The following is a 16,895-nucleotide window of genomic DNA, read 5'->3' as shown; positions in this document are numbered from 1 at the left end:
AAGAGCAAGCGGTCACCTGAATACACTTAAATAGCTAAGCGATCACCGCCCATAGACATCCACAATTGCAGATGCGCTGCCAACCTTTAATCGACAGAGTAGGGAACGCATAGAAAGAGGATATATTACCGCCGTCAAATCCACTTTCCCTTCCCATCCTTCCTTATAAGAAAAGGGTGGGAAGGAAATGTGGAGTAAAATAAGGCCTCCGGCACCACACTCATCAGATGAAACGCGGAATTGCTTCCACTTCACGCCTGTATTCTGTGTGGTCGTGGTATTACACCGGTCGACCCGGCCCGTTCGAGCACACAACAAATATTGTTTCCATTTAATGTTATTCATTTACATTAAGATCATCTACTGTAGAATTTCTACAAGTGTAAGAAATAATGAAATAATAAAATGGCTCTTCATTTCCACATTCCCGAGCGAAAACAGCTTGTCATAGCTATATATCAAGCGAAGCAAAAAAATCAGTAAGCTCTTTTTTATAATAACCCTTTTAGTGTCAAGCTTATTTAGTTACACACTTCAGTCTTCTTAAATGAACAATAATCAAAATATTTACGTCTTTAAAAGAATACCTTTTTAAATTTTTACAATCCATATGTTTTGGCAACAGTACTTGCCAAAATGTACATCACTCGACGAAATCTTTCAACAAAACAAATGAGACAACAATGATTTATTAAACATGGATTGAGATAATGCGTGAAAAAAGTGCTACTTCTGTAACTACAGGGTAGCAAAAAGTTAAGATTTTTCAACACTTCGATAACATTTAAACAATAACTGTGTTACTCCAATAAATATAGTTAGACACTGTTTGATTAAACAGACGTTATAACTCTTTCACCGCCGCTGATTGATATGGACGTCAACGTGGTTATATGTTTCGCCAAAAATATGTATCACCACACTACATTCGGTATAAATACTTAATTATTTATTAGTCGAGATCGCAATTCGTATGCCTACGCATGTTTCAATAGCCATAATTTGTCAAAAATCTACGCCGGGCTCAAGAGTCACGGCAAAAAGGGGGTGACGTGTGTTTAAGGTAATATTCACTTGAAACACTGTTTGAGTTTTTATGGTAAGACCGTAAGTATCTAGATTATGTAATTAAGTTGAAATTAGTGCTTACATACAGAAGCAGTTACGGTTTTAGCTCTACGAGTTGGGTGAGATTTTTACGGCTCCCTCTTTTTTAAAATGCCTTTGGGGGGAGGGATGACCGGGGCTATGTAAGACTGTGTAATTCGCAGACTTGTCGCAAGCCCTTCCTCTCCAGCCCTACCTGTCCTACCTTAAAGTCGGCCCTGTACAAATGTACTAAATTATAAATACTTTAATAGATTTCCTCTACGACATTCGATCTTAAGTGGGTAGCAGATTTAATTCTTTCATTGTATAAACCGACAAATTTTAATGTACTTTAGTTTTCATAGATAAGTATGGTTTGTTGACACATTCATGTACAAACAACTTTATGTACATGATAATACTAAATTGTCATTCAAAGAAATTACAAGCTTTGTCACTTTGTACTCGAGTTTGTATGGACCAATGCAAGTTTGTTGGAACTTGCTAGATGATTTGAATTAATCAGACGTTGATCCAGACATTTCTGTAAATTTATCCAAATTGCTATATTGTTCGCCTTTTATGGTATGACTTGATCATGTCAAGTGATCACGTCTTTAGGACTAAAATAGCACAAATTAGCAATAAATCTTGCTTATGTTACAATTAATGTCATACAAATGAGATCGGATGATTTACAATAGTTATAATTTGAATTTAGATCATACTAGCTGTCGCCCGCGAGATTGTCCGCGCGGAATTAAAAAAAGAATGTAACAAGCCTATGTATTCTTTCAGACTATATTCTACATCTGTGCCAAATTTCATCAAGATCCGTTAAACCCTTCAAACAAACATCCATATAAAAATATTTTATAATATTAGTAAGATGTAGATTTTCGAACAACAATTTTAATATAATTTTTTTTTCAAATTCTTTATTTTCGGACAACATAGATCCATATTTGGTTAGTAAATTACAAAAAACTTAAAACTTAGATGACTAGGCTTAGGCTTAGATGACTTATAATCCTTTGAATTTATCAATATTGTTGTACGCTGTATTTTTAAGTTCATGTTTTCGATTTAACACATTCAATGCTATTATAATTTCTACGTACCACTGTGAACTTGCAAGGCAGGCGAGTGGCGAGTCGATGGTATTGAACGTGTTATGTGTCAACTACAAAACATTAAGTTTGTTTTATTATTGTTTCAGATACTTCACAAAGCTTAATAGAGCTACAGAGGAGTACAACATTACAGAGGTAATATATTTATTTTCCTTATAATAAGTGTTAATAAACCTTTTTGTTCCATAAACCTTTTTTGAAAGTCAAGGCTACTACCGCTTTAAAATTAATTACATTTTAAACATAACACATACATAATGTTTATTCAAACCTATCAAGAGATAAATAAGGTGAAAGCGGAACCGTTAAAAGCACACACACATACAAGAAAGCACTCACACATGTATCATCACACACGTCAACATGAATTCCAAATAACCGACAAAAGCAATCGGTCCCCATAACCGTAGAATTCGACTGCCATAACGTATATTCTTGTCTCTGTTTTTTTCGAATAGAATGAAAGGGATGGCAATAAGTATTAATACAAGTTTCACTGCATTCAAGTTCAACGGTAACATAATGGTCAAATATCATTAGTCGTACGGACTCCCTACGCCTAAAAGAGATGTTAACCCGCTAATTAACGCTGACAAATGACGTGACAACTCCAACACTCCCATTTGTCGCTTTGCCAGCCGGCGTCGCTTCAATTACGAATAAAGCGCTTTCGTCGCTTTATTGTCACTTAATGACATTTCCCCGCTTCATTTCAAAACTACTCTGACAGCTGTCACTTTTTTTTTTTAAGTTGTCATCGAGCCAAAATTAATGAACAATTGAATTTCAACTTGTTTGTAAGATATTAATAATGTATGTTTATCATTTGTTTTGAGCTCTTTATTTTTGTATCCGTCGTTTGTAATTGTAAGTGACGGCCGCTTTTTTCGCTTTAATTTAGACGTTTGAAATGTAACGCCGACTTGTGTCAAAGCAATCGTCGAGCACTTTCAGCGCTGCCACTTTGGTTCTGAGTTGTCAGTTATTGAATATAACTCAATCAAACGACAACTTCATTCGTTGTGATTTATTTCAGAGAATGGAATTTTTTGTCTTTGTTAATACTATTTCCTTTCTTAAAAATATATACGATCAAATATTTTTGTAAGCATTTTATATCGTACTATTTTAGTTTGCCTAACACTTTTTAGTCGACTTCAAAAAGAAGGAGGTTATCAATTCGACTGTATTATTTTTTTATGTGTGTTACTGCGAATCTCCGCCCCTGGTGGTCCGATTTTTACGTACAAATTCAACGATATATGTAATTTTTATTGAGGAGTTAATCTAAAAATGTACATATCGTTTATTTTGCTTTGTCATTGCGAAGACAATGTTTATATTAGATGAATTAATACGAATGGGTTTTTAACAACAGTAAGACAATGCCGCTGATTACCTTTGTATTGTATTATAGTGCGACAAAGTTATTTGACCCGTGAGAGGTGTTGGTATCGAGGTTTATTATGTCAGATAATATGTAAAAGCTACTACTAACATAATGACAATCCAATAAAAATATATAAGATATATATAATCCAAAAAGTATATTATGGTTTTTGTGATATTGCTGATTTGCCTTAGGGAGCTATTGTGATTTATTTTGATTTTTACCCACCGGGTCAAATATGTTTGTCGGACTATATGTTGCTAATGTTATTGTGTTTTAATATGCAAGTGTCAGGGAGTCAGATTTATTATGCACGATGTATTTTTTACTGATTTTTATCTATGTCAACTACTGTTTGCTGTCAAGTGACGTCAACTGAACATTATAATATCTGTTACAATAATTAAATTGCTAGTAATAAATTGTTCTAATAAATGTACAAATTAATTTACATTTTAAGTAATAGTTTGAATAATTAACTTGAACTTAAAAGTTAATTTCCTATTTTGTATTTCATAAACTTATATTTTTTCATGTGAATTTGTAAAACAAAAGTGAAACGATAATCTGTTCAAGTTTAAAAATATTCGAATAGAATTATTATATTAATACTAGCTGTCGTCTGCGACTCCGTCCGCGCGCAGTTAAAAACAAACATAATAGTGGTATGAAAAATAGATAGTAGCCGATTCTCAGATCTACTGAATATGAATATAAAATTTCATAACAAGCAGTCAAGCCGTTTCGGATGAGTACGGTAACTAACATTGTGACATGGAAATTTTATATATAAGACTAGCTGTCGCCCGCGACTCCGTCCGTGCAGTTTAAAAAAAACTAAACGGGGAGGGTTATGAAAAATAGATGTTGGCCGATTCTCAGACCTACTGAATATGCTCACAAAATTTCATGAGAATCGGTCAAGCCGTTTCGGAGGAGTTCAAGTTCGAACCCCGTGACCCGAGAATTTTATATATTAGAAGATTTTACGACTGTACAAGTCACAAAAGTAAAGCAGTATCTTACTAATATTATAAATACGAATGTTTGGGTGTATGGATGGATGATTGTTAGAAGGTATTTCCTGAACGACTGCATGAATCTTGCTGAAATTCAACATTGATGTAGAACATAATGTGGAAGAAAACGTAGGCTATCAATTAAGTTTTTCATGTTACTTCAGCGTTAACAGCCACGCGGGTGACATCTTCATAAAACATAAATCATAAATCGAAATAACAAAGTCTATTGTCTAACTTAAAGATAAAAGATCGCTCTGCAAATTGACATTGAATTGATTAACCTTTCATGCAATAATTACGTAAGAACATGTTCAAAGCAATCCAATAGAACTAGGATAATGAGATTCATTAGTTTTATATCAAGCATGATCAGTAATGTTGTTCTGAAAGTGTTACTATTTAAGGCACCGTCAGTAGCCGTCATGCGCCGTCAGATGGCGCCAAAAGGCAATGTAAAATTTATTGATTGAATTGTTAATAACTATAACGAGACGACTTGATCGCTTTTAAAACTTAGATACGATCGCTTTATTGCCTATTTAATTGATGTAATAACATATTCTGTGCGTTACTTGTGACAAGGAAACTTAGATATCGAGCTAAGTGCACGCTAATCTCTTCCTTATTGTTTGGTAGTAAGTTTCAATATTGGATGCAGTAGATAATATAAAGTATTACACGATAATATTGTTTATTATGAAAATAAAATTTTATCTAGAAATCTATTGATTTTGCCGCCAATTGAATGCATAGGGATCTCTCATACTTAACACTTAAATTAAGTAAAGTCAAATTCATAACTTAATTTGACTTTACTTAATTTAAGTATTTTTAAATTAATTAAAGTCAAATTAAGTTATGAATTTAAAAAAATCTTTAAGTACATAATTACATAATTTTTACGTAGGATCAAAAGATACCTCATCAAATACATTTTGATTATATTAATTATAATAAACACTTCTATCCATTCAAACGTACTTAAAACAATATTATCTTCCAATTACTTGAAAATCAAACAATCGTTAGTGACAACTCAGCAAACATCGCTGCGCGTGCGCCTAGAACCGCGAGGGCCAAACAGAAAGCCGCTATCACAACAAGGGCCGCATTCTCTCGCCGGGTCAAGTTCGCTCGACGCCTTTGATTGGCACAAATTGAGCGCTTCGCTTTTGTCCCTTTATTTGCCAACTTGCCACCTCTCACTTTCGACCAATCAAACATTAATTTGCGGACAAAAAACTTACTTACCATAATTACAACCCTTGTTCCTTTGTAATAAGGTCCTAATTCTGTAAGACACTGTTTTTTAAATGAAATGTCGGTGTTTTGTTGCCGCATTTCTCATCGTAGACCTGTCATCGTGGAAGTTCAAGTTGATAGTTTGGTTGGTCGCAGTGTTTAACGTACGATGACAATGCCAGGCCATATTGCTTTAAACTTGAGTCTTCTCTTAGAAATATAGCGTGTACTTGATTGTGCATATAAGTTAGTATCCCATTCATTTATTAAATCTTACTAATATTATAAATGCGAATGTTTGGATTGATGGATGGATGTATGTTTGTTTGAAGGTATCTCCGGAACGGCTGAACGGATCTTGATGAAATTTGGTACAGATGTGGAACATAATCTGGAAGAACACATAGGCATACATTTTTTAATTCCGCGCGGACGGAGTCGCCGGCGACAGCTAGTAGCTTAAAAATTGAGAAGCGTCCGAACAAAAAACCGATAAAACAAATTTTGACATTTTTTTAAATGCGAATTGGTCATCATGAACTTGGCAATATTTTTACACTTTTCCACAAAAAAAACAACATTTTGATTCTTCGGTTTTTGTTCCGACGCTTTTTTTATCAGGAACAACATTTTCTACGATGTAATGAACATTGTGGCGCAAATAATTGTATAAAGCGATTTATGAAAGAGGGCGCTGTAATCAATGTTGAGTTGTCTTTGTTTTACATATTCTGATTGGCTTTAATAACATTAAACAAGTACCACTAAAATATACATGAGAACCAAATTAAGATTCGCTATGAATAAGGGTAATCACTAGGAAACACTTCGTCTAATTTACATAATAGAAACTTAAATAGAACGAGGTTCATTTGTCTGTAAACCTTGAATTTTCATTCTCATTTTATTTTCTTCGCCTTCCAAACAATCAACATTATCATTGACCTTTATTATTTGTTACAGATGTGAATCATCATAGCGAATGTTTTTATTGCTTGTGTGTTTTACAATGCGTTATCTCGCACGCCGGAACTGAGGGGTGGCGTTGAAAGAAATCAATGTACTCGGTCGTTTACGATAAGTGACTTGAGTAGCTCGGGGGCTATGATTTTATTGTTTTTGTAAAGTGATATAAATGGACCACCGACGTTGTTATTTCAGACGAGCAATATGCAATTTTTTTTACCGTTTACTGCTCAAGATCTTCTGAGATTGTGAACAGTGACCAGTTTACAGTCATTTTTAGTTCTTGACTAAAAAACTTTTTGAATATATTAGTAGATATTACTTATCTATACGAATTCAGTAATTATTCCGCATTTCGTATGATTAATGTGCCTTCCGGGGGCCTAATTTTAGGTCTCTTTCCCTTCTCACCCTTTCCTTCTACGGAAGGAATGGGACGGGGAAGAAGATTTGACGGAGGAAGCTCATAGAAAGGGGAAATATCCTATTTCTGGACGTCCCCTTCTCCGTCGATTAAAGGTATGCAACACGTCTGCAATTGTGGATGTCTATGGGCAGCAATTTCTGCGAATTCATGTGGCCGCTTATTCATTTGCCACAACCACCATTTGCACCAACAAATCTTACTAATATTATAAATGCGAATGTTTAGATGGATGGATGGAGGGATGTTTGTTACAAGATATATCCAGAACGGCTGCATAGATCTCGATGAAATTTGGCATAGATGTAGAACACAATTTGGAAGAACACATAGGTTAAGAATTAAGTTTGTTTTTAATTCCGCGCGGACGGAGTTGCGTGCGACAGATAGTTATTGTAAAATAATTTTCGTTCCTTAATCTTGGGACGGTAACTTTACATTCCAATATTCTTTATTAACGAATTAATAATGCAATTTATTGCTTTATTAAACAAAACTTGTGGCACGCCTCTTACATCCATCTGACGCAGATTACCTGACATAAAGATAACACGTTATTAGTGCATTTTTTATTCCTGTCTCCGCCCACTAGCTATATATTAAACGTTAATAATCGAAACAATTCAACATTCAAATGGCTTGTTCTTTTTTATTATAAAATCAAGACATTTAAGTCTCGTAATAGTCTTGTTAATATGCGTAAGTACAATTTCTGCAATTCAAATAAAAAGGTTATATTAAACTTACTAAAATTATAGATGCGAATGTTTGTATCGATAGATTGATGGATGGATGGATGGATGGATGGATGGATGTTTGTTTGAAAGAATCTCTAAAACAGATGCATAGATCTCGCTGAAATTTGGCAAAGATATAAACATAGTTTGGAAGAACACAACTCACGCCTGTAACCCAGAGGGGTACATGGCGGGATTCGAACCCAGGACTTGAGGATTGCAAGTCAAGTGCTTAACCCCTGAGCCACCGACTCTCCTTTGCTTTCGCTTTGGGAGTACACATAAGCTACTAATTAAGTTTTTTAATCCCCGTGTGTTATAGGCTATATTTTTTACTAGATTATTTTAATATCGCGCAGACGAAGTCGCAGCCAACTGCTAGTAGTTAAATACAAGTTAATGTTGGATGACATATTGGAAAGATAAAAACATTAAAATTTGTTAACTTAGTTGATAATATACAAAAAAAAAGCAAGATATTTCTTATAAATATTTTTTTATTTATTGTGACCTAAATTGGTGACCTTATTACATGTCCTCGGTAGTATAGTGGTCAGTATCCCCGCCTGTCACGCGGGAGACCGGGGTTCGATTCCCCGCCGGGGAGATTTTTTGGTGATTTAATTTTTTTTTTAAATTAACTGTATTTTTACACTGCCGACACACTTATAGACAATTAATCTCAACCCTATTCTCTTTGTAAAAACTTTGATTAACGGTAGGCAACACTTTTACAACTGTGGCCGTTTATCGACAGCTGTAGCTTCCCTATTTCGACCTTCTTCGAACCATAATGTAAAGAAACACAAATGTGTATTAAAATGCCTATTATTAATATTATTTAATAGTTACACACTTAATTGTGGATACAATGAAGAAATGGATCATGAAATCAGTAGAACATTAAACTGTACCTATAGATAAGCTAGTCACAAAGAATGAGTCGACATCTCTATATAGACTTCGATGCTCTGTTTTCCCGAACAATGTACCGTTACCATTAGTGTCCAGGCACAGATTAATAAACCTATTTATTTGCGCATTAACATCACTTTAGTTAGGAATAAATGCCCATTAAACTTTGTACGGACAACTGACACCCACACATTAACTACACTTACAAAAGCTTAAATGGAAGTGAGCTTTTTGTATTTATATTGAATGAAAAGTTTCTGTTATTTAGTAAGTTACACTCTTTATTTATATACATACATATTAAGTATTTGACACTTTAGGAAACAAAGTAACAAATTGTAATGGTAGAATTAGACTAGGACTATATGTCGCAAGCATATTTTATAATTTATATTTGCCTAAGACATTTTACATAACTCCCAGTTTATGTAACACGCCGGCACCGTTTGTAAAAGGCGGATTTGTACAATTCGCATGCTACATTATTATTCTTATTCAGTTTAAGGTAGTTTGTCTGTAATTTAGTATCACTCAACAACGTTCCCGAGAGAATGTCAACTTCCAACCCGTGTGTGACTACTTAATATGCAGTGATAAGTGAAAATCGTTTAAATCTCCCGCCCCATAATAACCGTGAAAGTTTGCAAATTTTATTCATATACTGCCTTCTGAGAACCGATTAATCTGACTATAGCGCAGACTAACCTTATGAAAAACTAGCTGCTGCCGCCGTGCCGTCCGGCCGCGCGGATTAAAAAAACGTAATAAGTAGCCTATGTGTTCTACCAGACTATTTCATACACATGTGCCAAATTTCATCAAGATCCGTCCCACAGATACCTTCAAACAAACTCCATCCATACCTGAGTTACTAAGATAGTTTCCAGGTGTGTCTTGTTTAGTACAGAAAATGTGTTCGATTTTTAAGTTCTGTTTAGTTTTAATAATTCTAGTCATTCTTGCTTGTAATAATGTCTTGCTTTGAGGATACTGTTTTAAAGATTACAGTGGATTAAATTCCAGAATAAGATATTATATATACTATCTTTATTTCTCCTTTAAAGACAACCTTAAATCTAACATACAGCCAGTTCCTATCTTACTAATACGTATTATAAATGAGAATGTTTGGATGTATGTATGTATGGATGGATGTTTGTTAGAAGTTATCTGACCGACTGCTTGGATTTGGCTAAAATTATGCAAAGATGTAGAACATAGTCTGGAAGAACACATAGGCTACTAATTAAGTTTTTAATTGCGCATGGACGGAGTCGCGGGCGAAACCTAGTAGCTAACTAACTTCGATTTTTACATCTTGTGTAAACGCACTCTTATATTCTTTATATTTATCACAGCACTTATCAGCGCGTCGTCGTGTAGATTGATTCCCTGCCATCACAAGCCGCAATTACACCCAACAGTTTACTCTGGTACGGTTATAATCAATGTCCTCAAGTTAAACTGCTACTTAACATATTACTTCCAATAAAAAATAAACCAACCAATTTATGTAGTAACTGAGAAAAATGTGTTGTTCATAAAAATTGCTTTGATCAACCTTACAATGTCGAGGATGTAAAATTGCTTAACTTGCTAACACGACATTCTTCGATGAGCTCAGGAGTTTTATCGATGGTTATTCGAATCTCAAATAATTTAAATCAAGTTTAATATGATAGGAAAAACTTTTAAGGACTATGCCGGAGCAGAATTAAAATAAAAGTACTTAATAATATTCTCGCGTGCATCAACTATTCCCGTCAAAGATCAGTCAAAATCCAGCCGATCTGGAGACTATGCGGAACAAACGCAACAGACAGATAAACAGAAATTTTAAATAATTTCTATATCAGCTACGTATACATGCACGTAAAATGTACGAAATATTTTTTTAATATCATACAGACACTTCAATTTTAATAATACGTATAGATAAGAAAATAATCCATTCTAGTTAAGTTAATTGTTGAAACTTATAAAAATAGCATTTGTCAAGTTTGTCAAGACTTATTTATTAAATGAAATTAATACAGGCTGGAATTTTTTTTTTTCATAAAACCATCCGATACGTTTTCGCTCATAACCTGTTAATATTCAACGTGAGATCGAGCAAATAACTAAAATTCTTACCCATCAATAACTTCTCATCAATACAAACGATTTTGATCACTATTCAGTACGGGTTAGAAGCTATATTTGTTTGCATTCCTTAGATGCACAATTACCATATACAAATGTTAGCTCCGGGATATGTTCACAGTTCGTCAGCCGGCGGTGGGTGTGCATCAGATGGCTATTAAGATAAACTGTCTCTACTCGACTGTCCTAGGAATCGATTTAACACTTTTTAATCGATACCAGTTTATTCTGTCAGCTTATCATGACTTCAGGCCGTTTTGGAATCGTACCTTGTTTGTTGATGTTTAAAAATATGGATTTTAATTTAAAACCTAAACTCATGGTGATTGACATCGTACCCCGTGTGTACTGATGATAAAATAAATAGATGTATTTATTCTTACATTTAAATTTAAATTCTATGAATGTTATTATTAAATCCTTCGCTACTCAATAGGTATGTATTTCTGTACTTTTCTTTTGCCTTTTCTTTAGACAAAATAACGAACGAATGATCTACCAGTATTTTGATAAGGTGTCAATTAATGGTGTCTTTTACCCTAATTAGTAAAGATTTACATTAGGGTAACATCTCCAGTTCATGACCCGTTCAATGGGCATTAAAAATAAAATCGATTTAAAGTAAGAGTGTAAGGAAGATAATCAGTGAAGTGGCTTCCACGTGTCAACAAGTGTTACACCGTGACGATAACGAGATAGAACCAGAGGCGGCCGGTGTTATCGACCCAGACGTAAGCCGACAAATTGATCCACAGACTTAAGAAAGTATAACAACTGACATATTGTTTCGTTCATTTTTTACAAATTGTTTTAATTTATAATTTAAATATGCACAATTTTTTAATTTCGTTTTATTTTATTAATCCTTACTAATATTATAAATGCGAAAGTAACTCTGTCTGTCTGTCTGTCTGTCTGTCTGTCTGTCTCGCTTTCACGCCAAAACTACTGAACCGATTTAAATGAAATTTGGTACACAGATAGTCTAGAGCCTGAGGATGGACATAGGCTATATTTTAACGCGAAAAAGGGGTTGTAAGGGGTTGAAAGTGGGGGTGAAAGTTTGTATGGAAGTGTCGCCTACTATTGTTTACTGAACCGATTTAAATGAAATTTGGTACACAGATATTCTAGAGCCTCAGAAAGAACATAGGCTACTTTTTAACGCGAAAACAGGGTTGTAAGGGGTTGAAAGTGGGGGTGGTAATTTGTATGGAAGTATCGTCATTTTTACAGTTAGAAGCATGAAACTTCTGTCTAAGGCTGCTAATTTGATATAAATAAATATGAAATTCAATTTCTGTAGAAATTTTACTCTGAAGGGTGCTAAATAACAATAGGGGATGAAAATTTGTTTGGGAATATGTGAGGTTTAGGTGAATGTTTTATTTAATATGTTTTGCTGTTACCCTTACTGATATTTAGTCTAGAGCTCGAGAAAGAACAAAGACTACTTTTTAACGCGAAAAAAGGGTTGTAAGGGGTTGAATGTGGGGGTGGTAATTTGTATGGAAGTATCGTCATTTTTACAGTAAGAAGTTTGAAACTTCTTTCTAATGCTGCTAATTTGATATAAATAAGTAAGAATTTCGATTTTTGTAAAAATTTTACCCGTAAGGGTGCTAAATAACAATAGGGGATGAAAATTTGTTTCGCAATATGTGAGGTTTTAATGAATGTTTTGTTTAATATGTTTTACTATTATACTTACTGATATTTAGCTTAGAGCCTGAGAAAGGACAAAGATTAATTTTTATCGTGAAAGAGGGTGTATAAGGGGGTAAAAGTAGGGGTGGAAATTTGTATGGACGTATCGTCATTTTTACAGTTAGAAGCTTATAACTTTTTTTAGGCTACTAATTTGATATTAATAAATAGGTCATTTAAAGTTTGTAAAAGTTTTACCCTTAATGTTGCAATATAATAAGGGAATAGGGGATGAAAATTTGCATAAGAGTAAATGAATATTTTGTAAGTTCCATTTGTTTTGTTGTAATTTTTTATAAGTTTAAATAAAATACCTCAACAACAACAACTAAATTCACGCCCATAACCCAGAGGGATAGGTAGAGACCAAACACCTACATTTGGTGTGGTCGTGGCACACCTATCTCTATGTCTACATCCATACATCAACGCATAGCACGTCGGTCAAGTAAAATAATAATCCTTAAAAAAAATGCTTAACGAAAACAGTATTTCACGCGGACGAAGTCGCGGGCACAGCTAGTTATACCATATTTCGTCCTATCTGTGGTATAAAAATTAAGTGAATGCAACCTTATCGGTCGTCAGAATTCTCTATTCAACTCAACTCATACCATGGTGAATGCTGGGATCTACGTAACATAATTCTACAAAATATTTTATGTTTGTTTACAATATAATAGACATTGTTTTATACAAGTATTGTTGGCAGTGGAATTCTACCGTTATGTAATTGGCATCGCTTAGGTGTCAACCGGAACTGACTATTTGATCTGCTTCAATCCACTTCATACTCGTGACTGGGTCACATGAAACTCGATGACTTCTATCATACAAATCGCGGTGCGTGACCTTGACCCTGTCAATCCAAGGATTGTTGACCCCTGGTTACTAGAAGTCATAGTTAACAATAGCAGTATGCCATTCAATAGAGCAGTATAGTTTACATTGAATATTTCGAGGCTAATCGTGAGCTTACACTAACAAAACAATCGCGTAAAACTTCTTGCCTTCTTTACAATCTGAAAAGTTTTCATGAAAACATTTTGGAACTTTTCGCTTAAGAGTCAGTTCACACAGTACGGGGCTACAAGTACATTATCAAGAGCAAGCGTAAAATGAAAACTTGTTTCAAATAAAGCTCAATTTTATTTGCGATTAAAATTTTTCTTCTAAGAAAAGGATGGGAAGGCAAAGAGGACAAAAAATTAGGTATCCGGTACCACACTCATCAGACGAAACGCGTAATTGCTTCCACTTCACGCCTGTCTTCTGTATGGTCGTGGTATTGCACCGGTCGACTCGGCCAATTCGTGAACCCAACAAATATTGTTGTTGCGGGATCAATCACTGATTGTACTCGTATCCCAAATTTGTTTAAACTAATATTGTGCAACTCTTTTGAAATAAGAATTTCCTTCCATGGACATTTAACATAACACTTGGAAAGCTACTGAATGTATAAAGTCAACTGAGTTAATGGTTAATCTAATAAATCTAAACTCATTAAAATTAGATGATTTTTTCTAGAGGACGCTGTTGACTTTATAGCTCATAAAAAGGCAGTAAAACAGAAAATCGCTTTTAGACAAAACTGTGTGCACTTGTTAGTTTATATTTACGATATAACTGTTAGCATATCTTGTGATTTCTCCTTAAGGAAAATTATTTCTTACTAGCTGTGCCCGCGACTTCGTCCGCGTGAAATACTGTTTTCGTTAAGCATTTTTTTTAAGGATTATTATTTTACTTGACCGACGTGCTATGCGTTGATGTATGGATGTAGACATAGAGATAGGTGTGCCACGACCACACCAAATGTAGGTGTTTGGTCTCTACCTATCCCTCTGGGTTATGGGCGTGAATTTAGTTGTTGTTGTTGAGGTATTTTATTTAAACTTATAAAAAATTACAACAAAACAAATGGAACTTACAAAATATTCATTTACTCTTATGCAAATTTTCATCCCCTATTCCCTTATTATATTGCAACATTAAGGGTAAAACTTTTACAAACTTTAAATGACCTATTTATTAATATCAAATTAGTAGCCTAAAAAAAGTTATAAGCTTCTAACTGTAAAAATGACGATACGTCCATACAAATTTCCACCCCTACTTTTACCCCCTTATACACCCTCTTTCACGATAAAAATTAATCTTTGTCCTTTCTCAGGCTCTAAGCTAAATATCAGTAAGTATAATAGTAAAACATATTAAACAAAACATTCATTAAAACCTCACATATTGCGAAACAAATTTTCATCCCCTATTGTTATTTAGCACCCTTACGGGTAAAATTTTTACAAAAATCGAAATTCTTACTTATTTATATCAAATTAGCAGCATTAGAAAGAAGTTTCAAACTTCTTACTGTAAAAATGACGATACTTCCATACAAATTACCACCCCCACATTCAACCCCTTACAACCCTTTTTTCGCGTTAAAAAGTAGTCTTTGTTCTTTCTCGAGCTCTAGACTAAATATCAGTAAGGGTAACAGCAAAACATATTAAATAAAACATTCACCTAAACCTCACATATTCCCAAACAAATTTTCATCCCCTATTGTTATTTAGCACCCTTCAGAGTAAAATTTCTACAGAAATTGAATTTCATATTTATTTATATCAAATTAGCAGCCTTAGACAGAAGTTTCATGCTTCTAACTGTAAAAATGACGATACTTCCATACAAATTACCACCCCCACTTTCAACCCCTTACAACCCTGTTTTCGCGTTAAAAAGTAGCCTATGTTCTTTCTGAGGCTCTAGAATATCTGTGTACCAAATTTCATTTAAATCGGTTCAGTAAACAATAGTAGGCGACACTTCCATACAAACTTTCACCCCCACTTTCAACCCCTTACAACCCCTTTTTCGCGTTAAAATATAGCCTATGTCCATCCTCAGGCTCTAGACTATCTGTGTACCAAATTTCATTTAAATCGGTTCAGTAGTTTTGGCGTGAAAGCGAGACAGACAGACAGACAGACAGACAGACAGACAGAGTTACTTTCGCATTTATAATATTAGTAAGGATGATACAAAAATATAATATTTGAGAAAGTTTTTACGATGTTTTATTAAAAAAAAAGTTAATCTAAAGTTAATCAGTCTAATGACTAATTAATTAAGAAACGGCTTAACTCACGTATTAAGGGGTCTCCATCAGTCTAATGACTAGCATTATAAAAAAAATAACGAAACGCTGAAAACTTGAAAATTACAATCAGGTTTTTTAGGTCTGTGTAAAATTTACAACAAAATTCATTTTGGTAAAATTTCTCATACGATATAATTTGCAATACTATGAAACAATTTCTATACTGGCTATAAACAATGATACCTTTATTTGTTGTTATTTTCGTATTATTTATGTATTGAGGCAGGTTTCCATGGCGTCGGTGTAGAAAAAGCTACGTCCGTGACGTTAGTAAATGGTGCTTGACGTGTGACTATCCGTGGTCGTCAACCTTGCGTCCGTCTGTAAAATCACGTACAGTGGAAACCCGCCTTTAACTAATAATCCGGATTAAGCATAATTTCATACCTTGCCTCAAGTATATCCTTAGAAGGTCGTTTACAACCAGTTCCTATTCTTTTTGATTAATTGCTGTTGGAATGTTAGTACCTACCGAACTAGATTCCTAGTTCACAGTTTTAGTGCTAAATACCTAAGCTCGGTCTTCGTTAGCGCCAATTATACCTAGATATTTAATCTATTGCCGGTCCATTAATAGATATTGCATTGCACTTTAAGGTTTTACAATGATTTTAATTTTATTTCGAACTGATAGTAAATTGATTTGAAAATCTCAGACAGGTAGTTTCTTAAATTTTTACTGTTAAACTTTGATCTTAGTAATTGGTTTAATTTTTCATATTAAGGGTCTCCTTAGTGATCAATTAATAAATCTAAGTGAGACACTTAATCGATAAACAATAAATTATCGCGGTCACAACTCATTAAGTTGTATTGGTTTAAGTTAATCTAAGTTAGCTAATGCAACACGTGGGTGTGTCATGACAGTTTGACGTTTGTGTCAGTTAGCAAGATGAATCTGACGTGCTGAGTCACGCGGTAACGAAGAGTTGCATTTCGTCAGATTGTCATGACCCATTTTA

General features: G+C 34.1%; 1 non-coding gene across 1 annotated transcript; it reads left to right on the top strand.

Moving 5' to 3' along the window:
- The first annotated feature begins 8,538 nt into the window (after positions 1 to 8,538).
- Trnad-guc lies at positions 8,539 to 8,610 on the top strand. Its single transcript has one exon. It is a non-coding gene; the product is annotated as a tRNA-Asp (tRNA).
- The last annotated feature ends 8,285 nt before the right edge of the window (positions 8,611 to 16,895 follow it).

This window comes from Papilio machaon, chromosome 20 (genome assembly GCF_912999745.1).
Source record: "Papilio machaon chromosome 20, ilPapMach1.1, whole genome shotgun sequence".
NCBI lineage: Eukaryota > Metazoa > Arthropoda > Insecta > Lepidoptera > Papilionidae > Papilio > Papilio machaon.
Note: the sequence above shows the minus strand (reverse complement) of the source record. Positions and strands in the feature narration are given on the sequence as shown.